Source organism: Schistocerca cancellata, chromosome 8, assembly GCF_023864275.1.
Source record: "Schistocerca cancellata isolate TAMUIC-IGC-003103 chromosome 8, iqSchCanc2.1, whole genome shotgun sequence".
NCBI lineage: Eukaryota > Metazoa > Arthropoda > Insecta > Orthoptera > Acrididae > Schistocerca > Schistocerca cancellata.
In genome coordinates, this window is record NC_064633.1 from 527,566,621 (window position 1) to 527,590,594 (window position 23,974).

Genomic DNA, 23,974 nt, shown 5'->3' on the forward strand with positions numbered 1-23,974 from the left:
TGTGTCACTCTTCTAAGCTAGTTTTTCTTGTTTCCTGCATTGCCTTATATTAGTTGTAATATTGCACTTGCTTTGCTAATTTATGCTGCTAGCTTTGCCAATTTGCATTTTTTGTCATTTCTGTTTGTGTTGATTTGTTGTGATGCTGCATTGCCTCGTCCCTTGGTATATATATCTGAGCTCAGTAGATTTAAGTTAGCTTAAGAGGGGGTAGACTATATAAGAAACTGACTATGGAGAATAGGTAAAGAATGCATTGCGAAGAAAGATTTGGGCCCAAATGAGTATGGTACAATCAGAAACAATTATTTTGAAAGAAATATGAATAGAATACAGGAACGAGGTATAGGTAGGATTTTCTTGGAAATAAATGATGAGGTAAGCAATGTGTGAACATATAAATACAGAAAGCATGCTTAGATAGAATTTTTTGGTGGAAACAAAGGATGAAATACAAGGAAAGATATACGGAATGAAGTTGTGGGGTGGACTGCAGTACCAAATGTTACACTGAAAACAAACCCTGTCCTTTCCTTTTGTGTTATCCCACTATATGTTTGTGTACCCTTGTGTATTTGTGTTTTTCCTGTCTTTATGTGTTTAGCTGATGAGAGCTATGCTGTAGAATTTTTTTTAATACTCTGTTATTTTCTTTGTAAAGATGTTTAGACATTATTTATTCTGTTTTGTTTTAATGCTCATGTGTGAAGTTGACGTTTCAAAAGTGATTCTGATCTTTTATTTTTGTACTCATGTCATAATTCTTGTAACACTGATGTATATGTTTATTTCTATTCTTTTGTAAAGCCCTATTACTACAAATATTATCTGTATTGTTATGTTTTTAATGATGTTTTTTGTACCTTTGTTATTGTATTCTTATGTTATATAACTGTAATTGACGCCAGTTAATCCAATTAAGCAACTTGTACGCATTCATTTCACTGCGCACATTCTGTTGGTCATAGTATATGGACAATATGTGAGAAGTAGGGACTGATAGTGTTTGCACGTGTGTTAATAATTCCGCAAGGGACTGGATAACAGCATTGCTGGTTCTAAGGACAATTCCACAAACTTTGTGAGTGCACAAGTGGTGGTTTATGGACTTGCTATCTTCTCTGCAAGACTCTTCGATGGTGATTGTGCACCTGCACAGTCGCAGCAGATGGCTGCTGGCCATCTCTACAAGGACTACAGTGGGTTTGCATCTCTGATGACCCACCAATACCATCATCTCTACAAGGACTACAGTGGGTCTGCACCTCTGGTGGCCCGCCAATACCATACTCTCTACCAGGACTACAGTGGGTCTACTCTTTGATGACCTATCTACCAATCTTCTTCAAAACGTCAAATGACTCTGCTGTGGGTTTGCTCTGTTGTGGCCCCTTTCCTGTCAGCATGTCAAGAGTCAGCACTGTCTTTCTGTTGGAAGGACAACACTACTTCTTCAAGACTGCATGGAAATCCACTACTTCTAGGTGCAATTTCTTTTAACTAATGAGACTTTGTGAAAAAAAAAAACTGTAATTACTATTATGATGAATGATCAGGACTGTCTTTATGGACTGTGAGAAAATTTTAGCTTTTGACCAACATTGTATCAATAAGTGTGTGCATTGGATATCTTTGTTAGTGTAATTATGAAAAATTTTATCAAATCATTATTGGCCACTGGCCAAAAACATTTGTAAAATTTTTTGTGGGGAGCATGGGGGCTATGTAAGTAGGCTGTTTATGTTTTCTTTATGTAAGTTTGCTGTTTATGTTTTCTTATTGGCAACGTTACGTAGCGCTCTCTGTATGAAAATCACTGGCTGTGCTGTGTGCAGTATGTGGCTAGTTTGCATTGTTGTCTGCCATTGTTGTCATGAACTGCTATAGCTGGATGTGAACAGCAGATTGCGTTGGGCAGTTGGAGGGGAGCCGCCAGCAGTGGTGGATGTGAGGACAGAGATGGCGGAGTTTGAAATTTGTAAAAATTGATGTCATGAGCTGCTGTATATATTATGACTATTGATGACTATTAAGGTAAATACAGTGTTTGTTCTCTATTAATATCTTTCATTTGCTAACTATCCCTATCAGTAGTTAGTGCCTTCAGTAGTTTGAATCTTTTATTTAGCTGGCAGTAGTGGCACTCGCTGTATTGCAGTAGTTCGAGCAGCGAAGATTTTTGTGAGGTAAGTGATTTGTGAAAGGTATAGTTTAATGTTTGTCAGGGCCATTCTTTTGCAGGGATTTTTGATAGTCAGATTGCGTTGCGCTAAAATTATTGTGTGCCAGGTTAAGCACAGTCATGTACAATTGTTCTAAGTGGACGTTTCACATGTAAAATTGTTCTAAGGGGACGTTTCAACTTGAGCAGTATTCAAGAGTAGGTCGCACCAGCGCCCTACATGCCGCCTCAATTATATGTCAACCACACTTTCCTAAAATTCTCCCAATAAACCGAAGAATACCATTCGCCTTCCCTAACAAAGTTCTCACATGCTCATCCCATTTCATATCGCTTTGCGATGTTACGCGCTGTTATTTAAACGACTTGACTGTGTCAAGCAAGACACTAGTAATACTGTATTCGAACATTACAGGTTGGTCCTTCCTATTTATCCTCATAAACTTACATTTTTCCACATTTAAACCTAGCTGCCGTTCATCAAGCCTGTCCACCAAATCATTTATGTATATAGAGAACAACAGTTGTCCTATCACACTTCTCTGGGGCACTCCAGGCGATGCCCGCGTCTCTGATGAACACTCGCCGTCGAAGACAACATACTGAGTTCTATTATTTAAGAAGCCTTCGAGCCACTCACATATCTGCGAACTTACTCTATATGCTCGTACCTTCATTAACAGCCTGCAGTGGGGCAGCGTGTGAGATGCTTTCCGGAAATCTAGAAATATGAAATCAGCCTGTTGCCCTTCATCCACAGTTCGCAGTATATACTGTGTGAGAAAAGGGCAAGGTCGGTTTCGTACGAGTTGTAATGTCTCTTGCAGCGGTCTCTTCGCGATATTTTCAGAAATTTTATAAATTATATAACTCAGTACATATCTCGAAATATCTCTTCTTATCTTACCGATTCCTAAACTTTAATATACGATGATTATCAATGCAAAGTAGTTTCAAGCCCTATTATTCCTTGGAGCGTCCATTTACTCCACGGAATAGCTTCTCTGCTATCTATGTTATCTCTTATGAAAAGAATGATTGAGATCTTGCCGATTCGCCGTGAAAGAACGAAGATGTATATGTATGTATTGTTGAGCGAGTCGCCATCTTGATGAGATTCTGTATGAGAAGGAATTTAATACATGAACTAAACTAAAGTAAGTGCGTTCGCGTATTATTTAACTGATTATTATTGACAGTTCTGCTTACTACGCTGTGTTGTACGGGATCAGTGGGGAACGTCTGATTTACACTGGAAGAACCTGCCGTTTTGTATGTTCAAGATATCCAGTTTATTTCTTCCAAAAAATAGGCTAACACGGTCTTACCAGCAGATCTCCGGTCTTCCCCATGTGATCATCGAAAGTTAATAATTATAACAAATGTTTTCAGGAGATCGACTGATAATTTTCGTCGCACCGAGACTTCGAAATTGCTTCACTGCCTTATGGAATTTAAGTTAAGCTCAATTTAATCAGGATAGAACAGTATTGAACTGTGTGAATGTGATAAGCCTGCTTTGTGAATGAAAATCCCCTTAATATACGCATGTTTTTTACTGTCCTGATGAGTGAAGCTAAATCAGGCCGGTGTGAGAGGTTTTTAAATTTTAGATCCCACAAAAAATATTAAAGACTGATGCTTTCTAAAGCCATGCTGATTCGTGGCCATAAACTGCGTAGCCACACTAAAGTTTATTATATTCGAACTGAGAATATGTTCGTTTTCTGATTACTGCTGATCAGTAGCAACTGTCGTTGTTCGTATCGTTGGTATGTACTGCCTTTTAGCAAAAACTATACACTGGTGCACAAGCGTGAGGTCAAGTGAGGCCACAGTTCCGTTCTGGAATTCTTAGTCCAACGCTGCATGCGACAAAAGCTTAAAGGCCAACGATTCACTCGTGAGCCTCTAGTATTAGTTAAATCGCTACAAAATTTAGCATAGTGAACGCAAGTTCTCATTTAAAACTCGTATACAAACCACCCACTGAATAATTCCAATTTATGGCGATAGGAATCACTCATCTAAAATTCGGCCAAATACAGGTCTGCAGATAATGAAATATAAAATTATCAAAATTTTAAAAACTTTGCAAAATTTTCAAATGTTTTCTATATATCGTTTCAGTACCATTTAACATTAAAAATTTTCACAGAGAGATCACCAGTTTCGGTAGCTTAACTACTACCTTCACATCACGTACAGTATTACAAATGTAACTAGCAGCGTGCAACACCGTTGCATCGTCCATAACATGCTTATTTTTAAAAAAATGGTTCAAATGGCTCTGAGCACTATGGGACTTAACTGCTGTGGTCATCAGTCCCCTAGAACTTAGAACTACTTAAACCTAACTAACCTAAGGACATCACACACATCCATGCCCGAGGCAGGATTCGAACCTGCGACCATAGTAGTCACGCGGCTCCAGACTGTAGCACCTAGAACCGCACGGCCACTCCGGTCGGCGCTTATTTTAAAGCCTCAGGTAAAATCTGTTATATTCAGCCACGTTATCCGTGGCACTAAGTGAAACATAGAGCCTGTACATCTTTGTAATTTTTTTTTTCACAATGAAATTTCTGTAAAATTATTTTCGTTAGGAGTCACTAACTGAAAACAGAGTTTTGCCTATTTCGTAATCGGCGAACTATCAGCTTTTATTATTTCAGTGACAACACTATTATGATTCACTAAATAATTAATTTCATTAATTGTAGGCTCACTCATATTTGAGAAGAACTAAACTGTCGAAAGGAATTTGCATTCATGAACTACTCCCAGTTAATGAGATTTGTAGTCACTGGTTACTCTCCTTACTCCCTGCACCACAAGTCACACACATTGAACCACACACAACGCTAGGAGCGTGAAATTGACAAAGTGCCAAATCACGGAGGAATTCCCAAGTTGCAACTGTGAGCGAATTTTTACAAGTTCTGGATGCACTGTAATGAACGAAAATAGAAAGTCCGCACGGTATCTCAGCGGACGAGTCGCCGCGCAATGTGACACAGCCGCTGCTTCGAATAGTGCGAAAATGTAACTACCTCAAGAGCTGCTGTCGCCGCCATTTTATTCCCGCTGACAGGTTTTTTCGTTTTTGTCTCGGCTTCCCAGTATTCGACGCCAGTGCATACGTCCAACTTCCAAAAGTGAATTCAATTACAATGAATTCAATTACAATGAATTAAATTACAATGAATTAAATTACATTGGCAGAAACGAGACGGGGCGCTGGTTACGAAGGTCTTTGGTAAAAATTTCTACGTCTATTTATGCGGACGAAATGAAAGGAAAAACTAGTAAGCTAAACCACAAATCTTTTATATTACGCAGATTGTGGCTAAAACACGCTATTCACAACACAGGTGGCACGTCGTTTTTAAAGTCTCCATTTTTTGTTGGTGCAATTTGTGCAATGTTAAAACAAATTCAAAAGACAGCCGATTAATTATAATATAAATCAGTTACGTTAAAATAAACTTAGATACAAGGTGGTTATTACTAAACGTTCACTACTTGAGAGGTTCCCCGTCAAAAACGAGTGATCGCGGGACACTGAAACTCTGTGCAAACATGTAAGGACATGCGAAAGACAAATAACAAGTAAACCGTATAAATGAACGCTTTTTAATATCCACGTAAGAGGGTACATTTGTTAATTGCGTATCATGTTCACGTCCCAGGTTACAAACGTTGCTCAATATGACGACCGTCAGCATCCACGACAGCCTGGAACGGCACTGGAGATACCTTTTCACAGATGTTCGCAGCACTTTTCCAACCGTGGACCGTGGCCTTTTCAGCTGCTGTGACAAAACTCGTCCACTACTTGAAGACCGCACAAGGCGTCCAGCCTTCTCAGCCATGACAGCAGTAACTTCTTTAACAGTTCGTGGCGCGACTGACCGTCGGCCCCCCACAGGAGCCAGTTACTTCCAACTTGCAAATCACCGTCTTCAACCGCGGTGCGGAAAGAGGACTTTAACGCGTTGATGGTCGCGAAGAGCAACAGCACTACTGCTGTTGTTTTGATGAAACACAGCCGTACGAGTGAAGCACTGCTCGCTTTGCCCAGAGCCACGTCGACACTCTGCAGCGCTGACTGACTGCAGCTGCAATGCACAATGACGCTTGTATTTCAACCCTACGTCGTCGTTCCCAGCAACTAACACTATTAACAACGTAAATCCTGCAGTGCACAATCTGATCGTCATTGCTATAAAGTTTGGTACCCCATACGGTAAACAGCGTCCCGTCCATACTGGCACAAGCAGCGAATGGCCATCATGTAGACTGGCATCACTCGACTAGATTATGGCATAGTGTGTAAAGTACCTGCTGCCCTGTTGTTAAATGTAGCTGCCCTATATTCATCATTAATTCACATTCATTAAATTTAAATAAACATGCGTCCCATTGGCGAAGTACATATTACTTTGCTGAAAGATGTACTTACGCAGTAAGGAGCGTTTTGCCCAGGATTGTGGATTATTGATAATTTTTGTAGCTTAAACTCACTGCCCGTAATTAAATTAGTTCTAAATAATCGTTACTTGAAATGTTTTGCCGAAATGTGTTCTAAATTTTGGTCAAAGAGAATTGTTCGGAGTGTGGGATGGGGGTTCCTCGTCTTCCTGCTAATGTTCCATTTCTCCCAAAATAATAACTAAGACCTAGAAAAAGCTATGCTGAGATTTTCACTAACATAATTAGCTCAATAATTCATAAATAAGCTTTGCAAAAGGTAATTTCAGTCAATCTTAGATTATACTCGTAAATGTAAAATTCTCGCTCACATGGTACGTTTTGTTTTTAAACTGATAACCAGTTTCAGCGTTGCAGTCATGATCATATCTAAGAAATTACCGCAACGACACATAGACAGATAGTTAGTACAAAGAAGAACAAGAGCAGCATGTGACCGAGACACTAACTTTTATAATACAATTCGATACAAAGCCCGTGGGATCCTCCGCAAGTCCAAATGGTATCAATCCACCTGTAATCCAATACTGACATATTTTGTGGTGACAAAGAAAATTGCAATGCACTGTATTTACATCTCTGCATCCACAATATTTGTTGTTAACTGCAAATGTTTCACTCAATGGCAAAACTTTAAATCTTCATAAAAGCAATTAACAGAGATTAGCTTCCTAGCATCGTACCGTTATGCAGGGTGGAGAGAAACAGTCCGAAAAGCTTGTAAGAGCGTTGCACGATAGATTCTGCTCAGAAACAACAGTTCTGGAGAAAATTCCACACTTGCGCCGTTTCCGAGTTAATTAGAATCGAAGTTAGCCAATCAGGCCGTTACGTGCTCAAATTCAAGCGATCCGCCAGACACAATTACTGTCAACTGTTCTTGTATCGTAAATGATGAACACACAAGGTTGTTCAGCACTTGGCTCGGGTTCGATCCCTATTACTGTTCCATGTCCAATGTTTGTATCGCTCTCTTGTTCTCTACTAGGAAACCACAGAAAGAACACGTTTGGTGACACCGTCTCTCGCAGGCTGCTTGAATTTGCCGCGCAACGACCTGATTAACTAACTTCAGTGTAATTACCTCGGAAACGGCGCAAAGCATTGGATTTTTTTCGTAACAATTACTTGTCAGCACAACCTATCTTGCAACACCATTGCAAGCTTTTCAGACTGTTTCTGACCAACCTGTATAATTTCATCAACGCATAAACAGCTGCACAAAGTGAGGCTCAATGTATCAGTACATACCACATGTGCCTTTAATGGACTGCTCCATCCGTTTTCACTTCTCGCGTAAGCAAAAATAATTTACAACTTCCTTCGGAGAAACAGTGCCTTAAGAAAAACGACCAACGCATTCCTGAAACTTCATTATTTACCAAGAACAACCATGAACTTTGTTTCGTTAAGTATAATTACCCTGCTGCCCGAGCAGCAGATGCGCCCGAGAGTAACTTCATATAACTGTTTTGGAAGACTGGCAAGAAATTACGGGAGTTAACTATATGGATACGGGGCACAATGCATGTTACCCTCTCCACCGCACAATTGTAAAAGAAACGGAGAAGTCATGCAGTGCACAAAGTTTCGTATCAACACTGAATAGTATCAGTTTCAGTACAAGGAGCTAGCGTAAAGCAGCGCCCCTGAATCTCGGCTACCCTTGCACTCTCTGCTCTTCCCGGCAGCCTACACAGCAGGCGTTACCTTTGCACAAACAATGTCACGAGAACGTTTTGTTTGGACACTCACCTTAAGATTTTAGTGGTCTTTTTTTTTCCTTTTTTTTCCAGCATGTCATCTGCAAACTAGCCATGAAGAAAACTATTGCGTATTTGTGGAGAGCTGTTTCGTGGGTAGCGGTTATGTACGTTTCTGTACTTACATTTTCGTCCTGTTTCGTGTCCCTGGTTGGTGTCTCAATCGGCTGCTATTAGTGCATTGCTTTCACTCAGTTTTTCACAAATTTCCGCTCACTACTTCACTTCACATGCACTTACAGAAAATGTGTATAATAATACAGTTCAGATAGCGATGTAATTTTAAAGTGAGTGTCCGAACAAAACGAAGCAAATGGCAAATATTGTATTTCTTAGACCTACAGGAGTTAAATTATTACAAACGTGATATTGTACTTTACAGAAATAAAAAAAATTGACCCACAGAAGATGACACATTGGCGTCGAAACATGTCTGGGTAAATATAAAAATAGACGAATTGTGTTTGCATAAGGGTGATTTCCAAAACAACCCAGTTTTTAAAACGGAAGAACGAAAGAGCAGCTTGAAACCTTAGTAAAATGAGTACTATTGCTAAATGCGTTGCAGCAGTGATGGTGATAAAAGTCCTGAAAAGGGAGTAAAACTCACAGTATAACGATGTCAATCATATGCTATATTAATGACATTTCTATCCTCGCTGAAAATGAGAAAGAATTACAGGACGTATTGAATGGACTCAACAGTCTTCTGAGCAGCAAATATGGATTGAGAGTAAACCAGTCTACTGAACACAAAACCTGGGACCACGAGAAGTTGAAGCGAAGAGATTCTGCAACCTTGTAACAAACACAATGAATATGAGGGTATCAGAAGCAGAATAGCACAGGGAAAAGAATACCTCACCAAAGGAGTTTACCAGTATCAAAAAAAGACCTTAATTTGAACAAGAAATTTCTTAAGATGTAAGTCAGCAAAACCACGTTCGTGATGAACAATAACCTGTTGATGCTACGTACTGATGTGCTTGATGCTAGTACTGTAGAGCAAGTGTATAACGACTACGGGAAAATCGGAAAAGTCCAGAAATTGACTGATGTAATAAGAGATGAGATGGTTTCCCGCAAAATCAGTGAGGAGAGGAATGAGTGGAAAACACTGACCAGAAGAAAAGGTAGGATGATAGGATGTGTGTTATAATATCTGGGGATATCTTTCATGGTTCCAGATAGAGCAATACAACGTAAAAATTGAATGGGGCAACAGAGACTGGACATGTATAACATTTAGTTGCGGATGTTGTCTGTTGGTCCTACTCAGAGAGTGAGAGATCGACTTGCAGAAGGGAGGATGTCATAGCGAGCCGCAGCAAATCAGTCAAAAGACAGAAGACCTAGAAAAAAAAAGAAAAACAAAATACCTCCCAGATGCTATATGTCGACGAAATACGCAAGCCTGTTTTCAGATTCACGTGACTTACTATAACGTGATACGTGAAGATTTAACTTACGGTGATTTTTTAACTCTTTGTTTAATGCAACATTTGACAGTTGATCTTCAACAAAAGTAAGTACACTGTAAGGTGATCAACTTCTAAAAGTTTTTGGCACTGCCAGTGAAAATTCATTAATCCGAGATTATGGCCGCAGCGATGTAGGCTCGCTTCTTTGACAAAGTGAACCTTAGCATAGGTATAATCAAAAGTACTAAGTTTCTAAAAGGTTTCTACGTAACTATAGCTTATCTGCGAAGTTTGCCGTTTATACAACTCCTACTGATCCATTCTGAGCTACTACACTGATTTTACTACAAGCGTTAGGTAAATTACGGACAAAGAGAAAAGATTATCGATATTTATTTCGAATATTAACTTCTACGCGAGGTGTAGCAACATTAAATGACATAACCTTGAAGTTCAGAGAACCTATCTCTAAACAAGAGTCGAAGAATACATTATTACCTAAGTTTGCAGATTTTTGTAAGCGTTACTGAAGACAAAGTCTGCTAGTTGACCATGCACCATCACATCCCTCTTTAACTTCCTCTCCGAGTTATCACACGGTCGGAACTCTATAGCTGTCATCTCTGTTGAAATTCTCTCACCTGTTTTCATTCTATTTTGATAAAATTACAAAAACATGCTTTCATAAGCGAATACTACACCGGTTTTCGACAATGCTCCGCCACCTGGAGACACCACGAGACTCCCGAAGGAGATATTAGCAGAGGGGTCGAAACGGCAAGTCTGGAAGTTCGAGAGGAATATACGGTATCGTAAACACCCAGAAGATTTTACCCTCAACATACACCATCATCTCGATGCGCATATCTGTTAAAGTCCTTGGTGATGAAATAATTTTAAAAAACGTAACACGTATATGGACGGTAGTGGATCGACGAGGAAATTGATCATTTGCATTGCCATATCATCGAACCCTGTAGCTGCAGAAAGAACATGTGCAACTGACCTCGTGAGCGTATCAGAGTTAAGAGCTACAGAAAAAGTCTTTCCTGTGTACCTAACACTGGTTTTTTAAGGGCATCGATGATCTGCGCCTTTGTGCGTTGGTCAAGTACAGATGCAGCACGGCGAAATTACTGATATCAACAGGAACTAGAGGCTCAGTTGTAGATTTGAGTTTGCGTATTTATGGATCTCTTAGGTTTTTCCACCAGAAGGCAGGCCTGTGAAAGTGCTAATTTAACGAGTGCGCACACCTGAGTTTTGCATTTCTCACAGACTAACTAACGCGGTTGCGTAGTTGCTTGTTGGCGAGATGGTTATCAGAGGTCGGGTGCCGTTTATATGTTCTGTGCGCTGTTCTCTGATACTTATAAGGTGTCTCAGGTGATCTGCAGGCCACGGTGCAAGTTTGCTCTTTGTTCTTACAGTTTTTAAAGGAGAGAGTTTATCATATAAATCACCAAGTCAAAAAGCAAAATCCGACATTTCATAACTTATATCGAAATTTTATTTCCTGAAGTTGTCTGTCTAGAAGTATGACAGACCTCAGGTGTAAGCTCAGATATATTCATGCACATATGATCTCAAAATTCGCCACATGTAGTTAGTTCTTTGGACACTGCAAGACGTACTTTAGGAATAACACATCGTGATCAGGTGTAAGTATCTGATCATTGCGAGTTACTCTGTTCTGAGACTTCGTTGAGGATATATCGATAAACGTATGAGTTTTGCCATATGGTGAGGTGGCCCCACCGAAAGCAGTGTAAGGGTTGAACATGTTGAGAGTACACATCTGAATTTTGAAACGGAACCAACGTTCTTTAGAAAATTTATTTTTGTATCTCTGGTTACAATTAAGTGCTCATATTTATTACATTTTTAACTCGGTATTCTCCTCTGTCTTCAAATCAGTTTTAAGATAGACATACTGAAAACTTATTTGAAAAGGGAGTAGTAAGTCGAGTACACAATTTAAGATTGTGATTCAGAGACATGTAACTGATACAGGACTAACTGAAAAGAATAGGGAACATTAGAGATTAACGCCCCATTACGGACACGGTCATTAACGACGGAGTGAAGCTCGGATTTGGAATAGTTGGGGAGAAAATCGACGGTCCCCATTCAGGAGGACCACCCCCGTATTCACTTCAAGCGATTTTGGAAAAAAAAATCTGGGTCACCGAACGGGGATTTGAACCATCTTCCTACAGAATATCAGTACTCCAGCGAAAAAAAGTGATCCATAGAAAAAACAGGAAATGCACCTGAAATGAAAGAATGAAATGGATAGTCAAACATGAAGGCGTCTTTACCTAATACCTCGGGCAGGAGTCGAAAGAAGATACGGACAGCGAACTGCTGTCCTAATTTCCTCATACAAAACATATGCAACCAAAACGTGGCACACGGACTTTGTACGTGCCGAAATACATTAATATAGAGATTCCTCGATGCAACATCGGAGGACCATTATTGTTCTTGGTATACATCAATGACTTTGTACGCAATAATAGGTACAGAAAAAATTCTCTTTGCGAGAGAGATTAACATTGTAATTACAGAAACAGATAAAACACTACAGCTCCTAGTAGAGTAGTAGATAAAGCAACTCAAACCGTCACGGATCTCTGCAGTCGGTCATACGCCCTGTTGTGATGGCTGCGGCCACACATGTTTCACTACCACACGCTGTTTCTGCTTCATCGGTTCATCAGTGCACCTGTGCCGCAGTACCTTGCATCAGTTATTACGTATCTGTCATTCCTGTACCCACAGATAAACCAAAAACAATCGCAAAATTCTCTGTCTGTGCCGTCCACCTCTAGATCAAGACAACCCTGCAGTCTGCGCACAATTAAAAGTGCTGCTACTTTCAAGAACTCCGTAACTTATAACACACCTATCAAATGAATGTAATGCAGGATATTATGTAGAATACCTGGTTATATGTAAGAGACAGCCTGATGGCCCTTACTGTGTTCTCGGGATGCCGTAGAGTCATACGGGTTGTCTGAATAGCAGGCGTACGCGGCTAGACGACACAATAGTTCCGGTCCGGTGCACAGAGGGAGCCGCCCTTGCCGTACTATTTTGCTACGCCGAGCTATCGACAGAATTCGAGATTTTCTCAGAAGCCTTCCACCCGCCCAGTATTTAGGGGGCTTCACGACCCATGGACAGCATAGCGAAGCGGAGAGTCACGAGGTATCCTCGAGCCTACATCTTGTCAGCTATTCCGACGAGCGCCGTTTGCACATCACTTTCATCGCTCAGCCAGTGGACGTAGAACTTTGATACGTAGTGATTAATAGTCAAATATTGTGTCCAATGTCGGCGCTCTTCGGAAGAGAGTTACCTATTATACAGGGTGTTACAAAAAGGTACGGCCAAACTTTCAGGAAACACTCCTCACACACAAAGAAAGAAAATATTTAATGTGGACATGTGTCCGGAAACGCTTACTTTCCATATTAGAGCTCATTTTATTACTTCTCTTCAAATCACATTAATCATGGAATGGAAACACACAGCAACAGAACGTACCAGCGTGACTTCAAACACTTTGTTACAGGAAATGTTCAAAATGTCCTCCGTTAGCGAGGATACATGCATCCACCCTCCGTCGCATGGAATCCCTGATGCGCTGATGCAGCCCTGGAGAATGGCGTATTGTATCACAGCCGTCCACAATACGAGCACGAAGAGTCTCTACATTTGGTACCGGGGTTGCGTAGACAAGAGCTTTCAAATGCCCCCATAAATGAAAGTCAAGAGGGTTGAGGTCAGGAGAGCGTGGAGGCCATGGAATTGGTCCGCCTCTACCAATCCATCGATCACTGAATCTGTTGTTGAGAAGCGTACAAACACATACATCAAATGGGCATCTGCCAACTCCGCATTTGTAAACATTGCACTGACTGCAAAACCACGTTCGTGATGAACAATAACCTGTTGATGCTACGTACTGATGTGCTTGATGCTAGTACTGTAGAGCAATGAGTCGCATGTCAACCCAAGCACCGAAGTCAACATTACCTTCCTTCAATTGGGCCAACTGGCGGTGAATCGAGGAAGTACAGTACATACTGACGAAACTAAAATGAGCTCTAACATGGAAATTAAGCGTTTCCGGACACATGTCCACATAACATTTTTTCTTTATTTGTGTGTGAGGAATGTTTCCTGAAAGTTTGGCCGTACCTTTTTGTAACACCCTGTATATACTTTATTCAGTAATAAATGTTGTGGACTATTAGGTAGTACTGATATACTTTCTTGCATGCTCAGTACAGCAATCCTAATGTTACCACGTTAGGTACATAAATGAGTAAATAAAGCTTCTGCTGCTTCTTCTTCGCTTTATCAGGCTTTCTCGGGGTTTCTGATACTGTTAGCGGTACGTTAGTGGATGGATGCCTTTTTTGACGCCGCCAATACAAACACACCTGCCCCCTCCACGAGCACGACACGACCACCACCACCACACCCCTCGGTTCGGAACCCATCTCTGCGTTTTGTATTTGAAAGCATGTATACGCTGTTGTAGGTTAAAGTCCCAGGTATCACACCCTACAGCCATTCACCCTGGAGAGCGCTCGTTTGCGAGTAATCGACGGAAAAAAAAAGTTTCGGAATTTCGCATGATGCTCTACAGGTTTAAAAACGAAATGATAGGCAAACTGGTTGCTTAGCGTAGTGGTTATAGTACTGGCCTCATACACAGAAGGTTGTGGGTTCGAATTTCATCAAATGCTACGATTTTTTTTATTTCTAAATTTTAACCGAAATGACTTTGATCATTATTTTTATTGAATAAATTGGTTTAAATTTAATTTTTTTATTTCTATTCCTCTGTCACATCATTTTAATCATCATGTTACCTTTTTTAGTTGCTTTCATTTTTTTTCTTCCTGTAATTCTTTTTCCAGATGGACTCTTTATGCTTGTGAATTTAATTAATTTTATTTATCTACCATAATATTTAAACGTTTGAAAATGCCGAGCTATCAGGTATAAAACAAAAGTGTGTGCAGTGGCGTCAGTAATGCAATTTTCATTACAAGATGTACATTTCATTGGACGGTAATCGTCATACAAAATTTAAAACACGAATTCTTATGCACTATGGACAAGAACGCAGATGAAATTTTAAACAACAAAACGGATTGTAAGCAAAACGAAATATAAGCAAAATGGTGAATAGACGTAATGAACGCAACAGCATAGACAAAAATAGGATGATGAAATGAAAGAAATCAAACTTATGTTAATTATGTCCATCAATTATTTCCATGTATTAAAATCACATGGACAACGATTCCAAGTGGAAAAAGGACTAAGACAAGTAGAATGAGAGCAATTGAAAAAGTTAACATGGTGATTATAATGAAGGAAGATAATAAAAAATACATTTAAACCAGTTAACTGAATAAAAATAGTGGTCGAAGTCATTTCGAAAAAGATTTAAAAAGAAAAAATTCTAAGCACACGATGAGATTCGAACGCACAATCTGCTGTATAGGAGGCCTGTACTATAACCAATACGCTACGCAAGCACTCTATATTTTATGTGAATGTGGTGTCGGAAAGATCAGAAACCTTCGGCGATTTTGCAGCTCTCAGAGTATGGAATTACAGTGAAATCCAGACTTCTGTAGCTGCTTACGGGCGTTGATAGATATCATCAGAGACAGTTGAAAATGAGTGCCCCAACTTGGACTCGAATCCAGGATATCCTGCTTACATGGCACACGCTCTATCCGACTGACCAATTAAGGACACAGAGGATAGTGCGACTGTAGGGACTTATCTGTGGCACGTTCCCCGTGAGACCCACATTTCCAACTTACCGTCCACACACTACATTTGTAGTGCCCCTGACCACTATACTCATTACTCGCGGCAGTCAATCTACCGAATTCCGTAAGAGTTTGAGCAATGTGACTGCATCCGCACTGCAGATGAGTCGGATACAGCGTCTACCATGTAAGCACGACATCCCGGGTTCGAGTCCCGGTCGGAGTACACATTTTCAACTGTCCTCGTTGATATTTACCAACGCCTCTAAGCAGCTACAAAGCTCTGTATTTCAATCTATATTTTGTTTCTTTTTTAAAAGCTCTATAGCAGTGTTTTTAACCTTTTTGACCCCCAGAACCATAATAAAAGTATGTCAGCGATTTCAAAGGCAACGTATTTAATTTTCTTTTTATTGATTCTATACTGATAGAGAAATCAAGTACAATGTGAAAAGAGGCCGCAGTGGTCTGCAGGCAGAGATATAATTATATTCTTTGCCGCGGTAGGGGTGAGAAGGGGTCAGTGGTGGCATAGTCGCGCATTTTCGGTCACTCCAATCAGTTGTCCGAGTACGCCAGCAAGTACGGACGTGATTACTGTCTCCGCGCTTCGCTCTGAGCGAGCATAAAATGGAGAAGTTTCTTAAAAGATCTGTGCAGCCCTCCACGTCTGGTACAAGTGGTAGTGGCAGAAGCGAATCAAAATCGAACAAAAATAGAGTTTATGACGACAGTTATCTGATGTGTGGCTTTACTGTCATGAACAATAAACCTCAATGTGTAATTTGCGGCGAAGTATTGTCACGTGAGAGTACGAAACCATCAAAGCTTCTGCGTCACCTCTCAACTAAACATTCCAAGGAAGCTGATAAACCGTTGGATTTCTTCGAAAGGAAGCTGAAAACACTTAACCAGCAGCAAACTACTATGATTCAGATAATAAAATAGTAATGTTATTTGTTGATTTAAAATTGTATTTATGTTTGATTTTTTATTCGCTTTTCTGATTTAACAATATTTTTTATCTGATTTTAGGTATCCTGTGCAACGAGAAAGCGTTACTAGCTAGTCACCGAGTCGCATTCCGAGTGGCTGAAGCAGAGAAGCCGCATGCAGATGCAGAGAATCTTATTTTGCCAGCAACCCTGGATATGTTAGAAATTATGTTAGGTAAGCAAGAGGCAAACAAGCTAAAAAGCATACCACTTTCTGATAATACCACTGAACGCAGAATAAACGATATGTCCGGTGACATTCGAGAACAAGTAGTCGAAAAATTAAAGAACAACCCATATTTTGCTTTGCAGTTTGATGAATTTACTGATGTTTGAGAGTGTGCTCAATTTATAGTATTTGTGCGCTTTGAAACAGATGAAAGTATCATGGAAGACGTTTTATTTTGCAAAGCACTCCCTGCGAACACTACTGGCCAGTGTTTGTAAGACATGTTTTTAGAAAGCACTAGCAACTACGAGGCTGATTGGACAAAATGTATCGTCATTTGTAGTGATGATGCTAAAGCTATGACTGGTAGTAAAATTAAAATCAACAAGGCCAAATTTTTCGTTGATGCACTGCTTTCTTCATCTACAAGCTCTGGTAGCCACAATTTTAAATTCTGATTTAAATGATGTGCTTAAAGAGGAGATCAAAGTTGTAAACTCTATTAAGTTAAAGCCTTGCAAAACTCGACTGTTTCGGATCATTTGTGAAGACATGGGTACGCTCCAGCAAAATCTCCTTTATCACACATAGGTCAGGTGCTTTTCAAAGGAAAGGTAATGACATGAGTTCTGAAACTAAAAGGTTTATTGTTAACGTTCTTACAAGATTCATAATCTGGATATTAAAATTAGTATTTCTCGCGGATCTTTTTAACCACCTAAATATTTTAAACAAGAGCATCCAAAGGAAAGAAGAAAACATTATAACAGCTATGAATAAAATCAAAGTATTTCTCGCAAAACTTAGTTTGAGGTCAAAGTTTTTACAAAAAATGATGTTTGAGTCTCTCCCTTGTATTCAGACAATTGTCGAAGAAATTGCAATGGACCAGTCGGTGGTACTAACTTTTCACATTCCTTGCATGATACAGATCTTGCATGATTTGGAAGAGAAACTGTTAAATCACCTTCCAGAGCTGAACTCTGAGCTGACAACCGTCATGGATATTAAATCCTTTTTTAGGTATGTCAGTACAACTGGCTGATCTGAGCAGGATGACGAAAGGAACACTTATAGATTTAGCAGCTGACTGGGTGCTTAAAATGGAATTTAATTCGCAAAAGATTGACGTCTTCTGGATGAGGAGAAAAGAAGAGTACCACAGCTGGCAAAGGAAGCTTTGAAATTATTAGTGCCATTCGCCATTTCCTACCTTTGTGAACTAGCGTTCTCTCCAATAGCGAACATAAAAACTAAGAACAGAAATAGACTTCAACTAGAAAATGATTTGGTGATTTGTGTCTATAAAACAGAACCATGATTTGACAAATTATTAATAAATAAACCCATGAACCCTTTACGCTGTCGTAACAGGCGGAGAGTTGCTACTCCGACGTGGCGCGTCCCCACGTGGCGGATAGAGGGGGTCCTCACTGGCTTACCAGCGGACTTGAGCGAAATGAAATGGCTCTCGTGGACCAAACACAAACCCTCTGAATTAAAACTGCAATTGTATCTCGAGCAATTTTCGGCAAGCTCCACCACTCCAACCTTGCAAATTTTATGGATTATGAGTGGAAAAGGAAAAAAAATACCCCAGGAAGTAAAATCTCTCGACCTCAGGTCGCAGGCAGGCATTTCGGATTCTGGGGAGCCTGCACTTTCTGCTCTTGTTTTATCGAAAGAACCTGAAAAACTCAAATTCAAGAAAAAATATAATACAGGAAAACTGAACATTAACTCACTGATCAAAACAGGAAAACATCATCAAGAACTGACTCAACAATTGAACACCATAATATCCAAATTCTGATACTACAAGAAACTCGCTATACCGATGAAAATTCTTTTGAAACGGGCAATTACAGAATTTATAATGGAAAACCAGCAGAGTATATCTTTGGAAAATGCTCTCTATTAGGTACAGCCTTTATTGTTAGAACAAATATAACGCAGTTCGTAACAGACTTCAGCTCTACGTCCAACAGGTTCTCAACATTGACGATCAAATGTAAAAACAAAATGTATACGCTAGTGAATGCGCATGCTCCAACAAATATTGACAATAAAAAAAATCCGAACAAAGTACGGGCTTTCTGGGAAGAACTAGAAGACACGATTCAGAATGTTCCAAAGGGAAATGTCATCATTCTGCTCGGGGATTTTAATGCACAAACTCGGCAAGAAGAAGAAATACAAAAACATCGAGAATACCCAGCGCATAAGAGGTCAAACAACAATAGAATAAGACTTGTGGAACTCTGCCAAATCTTCAACCTCAAAATTATGACTACACACTTCAAGAAACATCCTAAGAAGATGAAGACTTGGAAAGCACCAAATCAACTCCTTGGAGAGTTCTAAATTGACCACATAACCATTTCTAGAAGAGAATTTAAGGCAATTCAAAATATCAAGGTACATAAAGGAACCAAAATAGATACGGATCACTATCTTGTTAAGTCTAAAGTTAAATTCATCCCACATTCAGGAATAAGTAATAATAAACCTATGAGAAAGCATTTTGAAACCAGGAATATTGAGGCAGATACTAAAACTTATTTCAAATGAACATTACAAGGTGAAACATGGGGCGAAATGAAATCTCAAATAATGAAAGCGCCAGAAGAATCTCCTCCAACAAAAACTAAACGCAAGAATATCTAGTGGAATGAAAAGTGCAATGAAGCTCTGAAAAACAGACAAAAACTATGGCAAAAATTGAAATCGAATCCGACACAAAACAACCTAGAAAGGTTCATAACTTTTCAGGTGTATTTTGAAGGATTGGTAGTAGTCTCTGGATTTGTTTTGAGTGAAGTACACCTGTATTTGTTGAAGGGATAGTCCTTCAAACAGTCTCTTTTCGTTTCTGATTGTGTAGGAGGCTATTTTTCTATCTTCTCTGAACCTTATTATAAAACAATCTACATTATACTCAATTCACAATTAATGTTAAACAAGGAATTACGAAATTTTAATCAAAAATAAATACCATTTTCCACAGGCCTACGTTTTTGTATTACAGAACCCCTAGTTTTGAGACATGTAGCAGCATGGTTATTTCATTTACTTTCATTCAGTTTCAAAAGAAGACAACATTTCTTTTTAATTAATTGAGAGAATATGTACTATATATTTTTACAAATGATGGTACTAGTTTTTTAAGACTTTTTCAACTCTTTAATAAAGCACTATCAAAAAACAATGATTCACTTCCCAGCAATCACCACAATTAACTACACGAAAGAAATGAGAAATTAACCAGGTGACCAGAAACGACGATTTTGTGGGAATCCACAGAATTAGGAAAATAGAAACAACGTCAACATGCACTGGGTGAATTAAAGTCTGAGTTGAGCTCAGGCATCCTAGATCCACTTGGTAGAAATTGCTGTACTTCGTGCCTTGTCTCACTGCTGCCAATCCTAGCGATCTATTGTTCGGTTCGAAGCTTCTTACTGAAATGCATTCTAGTAACTGTAGTGCCAAATCTTGTACGTGAGCTGTGTGCATGTTGTTGCAGCCATTTTTCATCACATTTCAGCTTGAGCATCTTTTAAATGCGCTTTCATAAATTGTTCTCCTTCCGTGTGATATTTTTATCACAACAGATGATTGGCATTTAAACTAAGTAGTCAGCAATACAATAGACGCTGCAAATGAACCGCCGAGCCCAGAAGTTGATGTGATCCTTTCTCTTTCCCTGCAAACCTCTAAGAGGTAAACACTATCTGCATAAGACTTATTGACTCTCGCCGCCCTAGTTCCATTCCGCAGAAGTGGGAAGAGATCGGTAGACATCGTGTTGCTTCTCACTGCTGCAAGTGTTTGCGTATTTGAACTCTTCTACAGGTTTAAATTAAATTCCTATTCATTATTATTAATAAGTAACAGATCTTAACGTGAGCGAATTTGAAGGTGCTTTCTCGCAACCTTGTCACTTCCGTGTGACATTTATACCATAGCAGATGATTGTCATGAAACGTACGTTACCCGCCATGCTGCAACTGCTTTCTCCTGCGATCGCGACCCCTTGAGCAAGGCTTTGCGACCCCCCAGGGGGTCGCGACCCACAGAGCAAAAAACACTGCTCTAGAGTATCACACGAACTTCCAAAATTTTTCCATCAGTTACTCGCAAACGACGCCCACCAGGGTGAATGTCTGCAGGATGAGATACCTGGGATCTTAACCCACATCACCGTATAGATGGTTTCAAAATGTGGGTCCACCGCTGGAGATCTCTTCTTGTAAATACTTTACTTTTTTATTTTTAAAACAGTCTTGGTTGCATAAAATATTTATGCAGTTCATTTTTTTCTAGTAATGTTTTCTAAAATTATTAAGTACTTTATGCTTGCAGTTCTTTGCATGTGCAGCAGAGGTGGAGGGATTACTGTCATTTATCGTTGTGTGGTTTTGAAACTGTGTGCTGACCCTCAAATGGATAGGACTCAGTTTCAATGACGATCATCAAGATAAGAAGTGACGTACAACAGAGTGAAACATTGTACTGACTGTTGACTCTAAAAATTAGGTTTCGCTACGACGCTTCCGCCTGCTGACAGGAACCGGCCAGTCCGCCTGTGTTATCAGCTGCTGCTCCACGAGGATCGTTCAGCTGTCTGCGCCTGCACACAGTCCGCATAGGCAGGCCCGCGCTACAGCGAGCCCACGGTAGCTGTTACCTCTTCTAGTCCCTACTGCGTCGTTACAGACGAATCGTGGCACTACAAATCCACACTGGGAACTTTGCATATACAGCTCTAGCGCTGTTGTTATCGATATGTGATCGATTCCTTCCAAATGAAAGCCCATTATTGCTCATAAATTAAATTATCACGCATTAAAATTGCTTTTGAATTAATACAGCACAGACTTTCGGCTGCAACATAGTACTGCTTGAAATTACCCATCTGTTTCCATACCACTCAATTACATTTAGCCTATCAGTGGTCACAAGGCGATTCAAGTTTTCAGATTTTTTTAAAATTACGTCTAGGTTATGATAAGATTTTTTGGAGTCAGTACCGCTTTTTATTCGCAATGAAATAATATATTTTGCGGGGGATGGGTTTTATCTGCGGATCCCACCAAACCTGATATGAAAGCGTTGCTTCACTATTTCGTTAAGAAAATAATAAAAAAATACTTTCAGAACAAAAGAGGTTTCTTAGTTAAAGCAGAAAATCAAGGTAGTTCGATTCACTCGTTTCTCATTAAATAGATCTGAATTAATTAAAACATCAGTAATAAGACATGGGTTACATCCAAATGTGTTGGCAATATGGTTCCGAATCCGCACTCACCAGGTCAAATGTCTATTATACGTAAAAATAACTTTGTATTAACTTCCTATTCTCGCAATTATACGGTAAATTTAATTATAATGTTTTCAGTAATTCTATCCTCATGCCAGCCTTGTTTCATAAAAGCGTTACAAACCTGATTTGCGTGCGTATAGAACTGGCAATGTGTGACGGACAACGTATCAATTATGATGCTCTGAGTGGCTCAGCTCAATTTAAAACTATGGACAATACAAACTGACTTATGAGACATGACGTCGTTACAGCGTGTGGCTCGGCTGTGGCCCACCAATGACTTCAAGAGCCACAATATCAAAATAAGGTGCCAGCCGAGTGGGTTAGGGTGAGGGCGCGGGTGGGGTTGATAATGGGTAAGGGTGAGGGGGGGACGAATGTGTGACAGTCAGCGTCGAAGGGAGGTCAAAACAATGCAACGAGTTATACACGTGTTATGTCACTATATTTGTTTGTCACAATTTTATGGTTTTAACACCAATTTTAGCCATCTCAAATTTTTAATCAACGTCTGTGTTATCGCACGTCTCCTTTTCTGTTAGCAAGCGAAAAATAAACAGAATAATTACATAAAGTTGTTCCTGTTTATTTTATTCGTGTAACGTAACGTCGAAATACACCCAGAAAAGATATACCTGGAATCTGGTTCTATACATAAAACGTAAGTATATCGACGAAAATTGAACATTTGCGGATCAAAATACGTGCATTCGTGGGAGCTCGTACACAGGCCACATAAACGTTATACAGATTTCACCAGTCACCGAGTGTAATATACGAGCTCAGCGCTCGGCTGACAGGCTACTGAAACGTTATTTCTGGAAGAGATTTTCATGGGCAGAGCGTGACGACGTGGTGGCGTGCAGTTGGTGGTCTGTGAGTTCTTGGGGCAGATCCGCCGGTCGGGTGGCAATCACCACTCCCGGTCTCAGAAGTCACACATGCCAATCTCACGCCTTTTCCCAGTTATACACGACACTGGATTCACACATACTCATCGGGTCGTCCGAACGACAGACTGTGTTGTTTATGCCACATTGCAGGTCCTCGTGTTTAATGCAGAGTTATGTTCACTGCTGCAGCAGTGTTAGTGAAATTAGTAAAATGCAATAGTCATAGTAAGAATTTTGCATTCCAGATATTACACAATCTGAAACTTCCTGGCAGATTAAAACTGTGTGCCGGACCGAGACTCGAACTCGGGATCTTTGCCTTTCGCGGGCAAGTGCTCTACCGTGAATTTTAAAATTCGCTCACCTGAAGATGACTGGCAGGTGCCCAGTTGAAATATCGTGCGAAGTATTCAACGACGACCGGCTGCAAGCCCGAAATTTGTTTGAATAAGTGCTCTACCAACTGAGCTACCCAAGCACGACCCACGCCCCGTCCTCACAGCTTTACTTCCGCCAGTACCTCGCCTCCTACCTTCCAAACTTTACAGAAGGGCGTGAGTCGTGCTTCGGTAGCTCAGTTGGTAGAGCACTTGCCCGCGAAAGGCAAAGGTCCCGAGTTCGAGTCTCGGTCCGGCACACAGTATTAATCTGCCAAGAAGTTTCATACCAGCGCACACTCCGCTGCAGAGTGAAATTCTCATTCTGGATTATACAATCTGTCAAAAATGCCCTGGATAACTTTTTATGTCATAAAAAGTGAGTTTCGCCACTGAAATGTTGTTATTCGCCGAGAACATAGAATAAATGTTTACTTACGGATCGTGCTGGCTTTCATGAGGTACTGACGTTATTGCAACTTCAGTTACACTGACGGAAAAAAATCTCACCACGAAGACAGAGTCGTGCGACATAAACGAAAGTTGG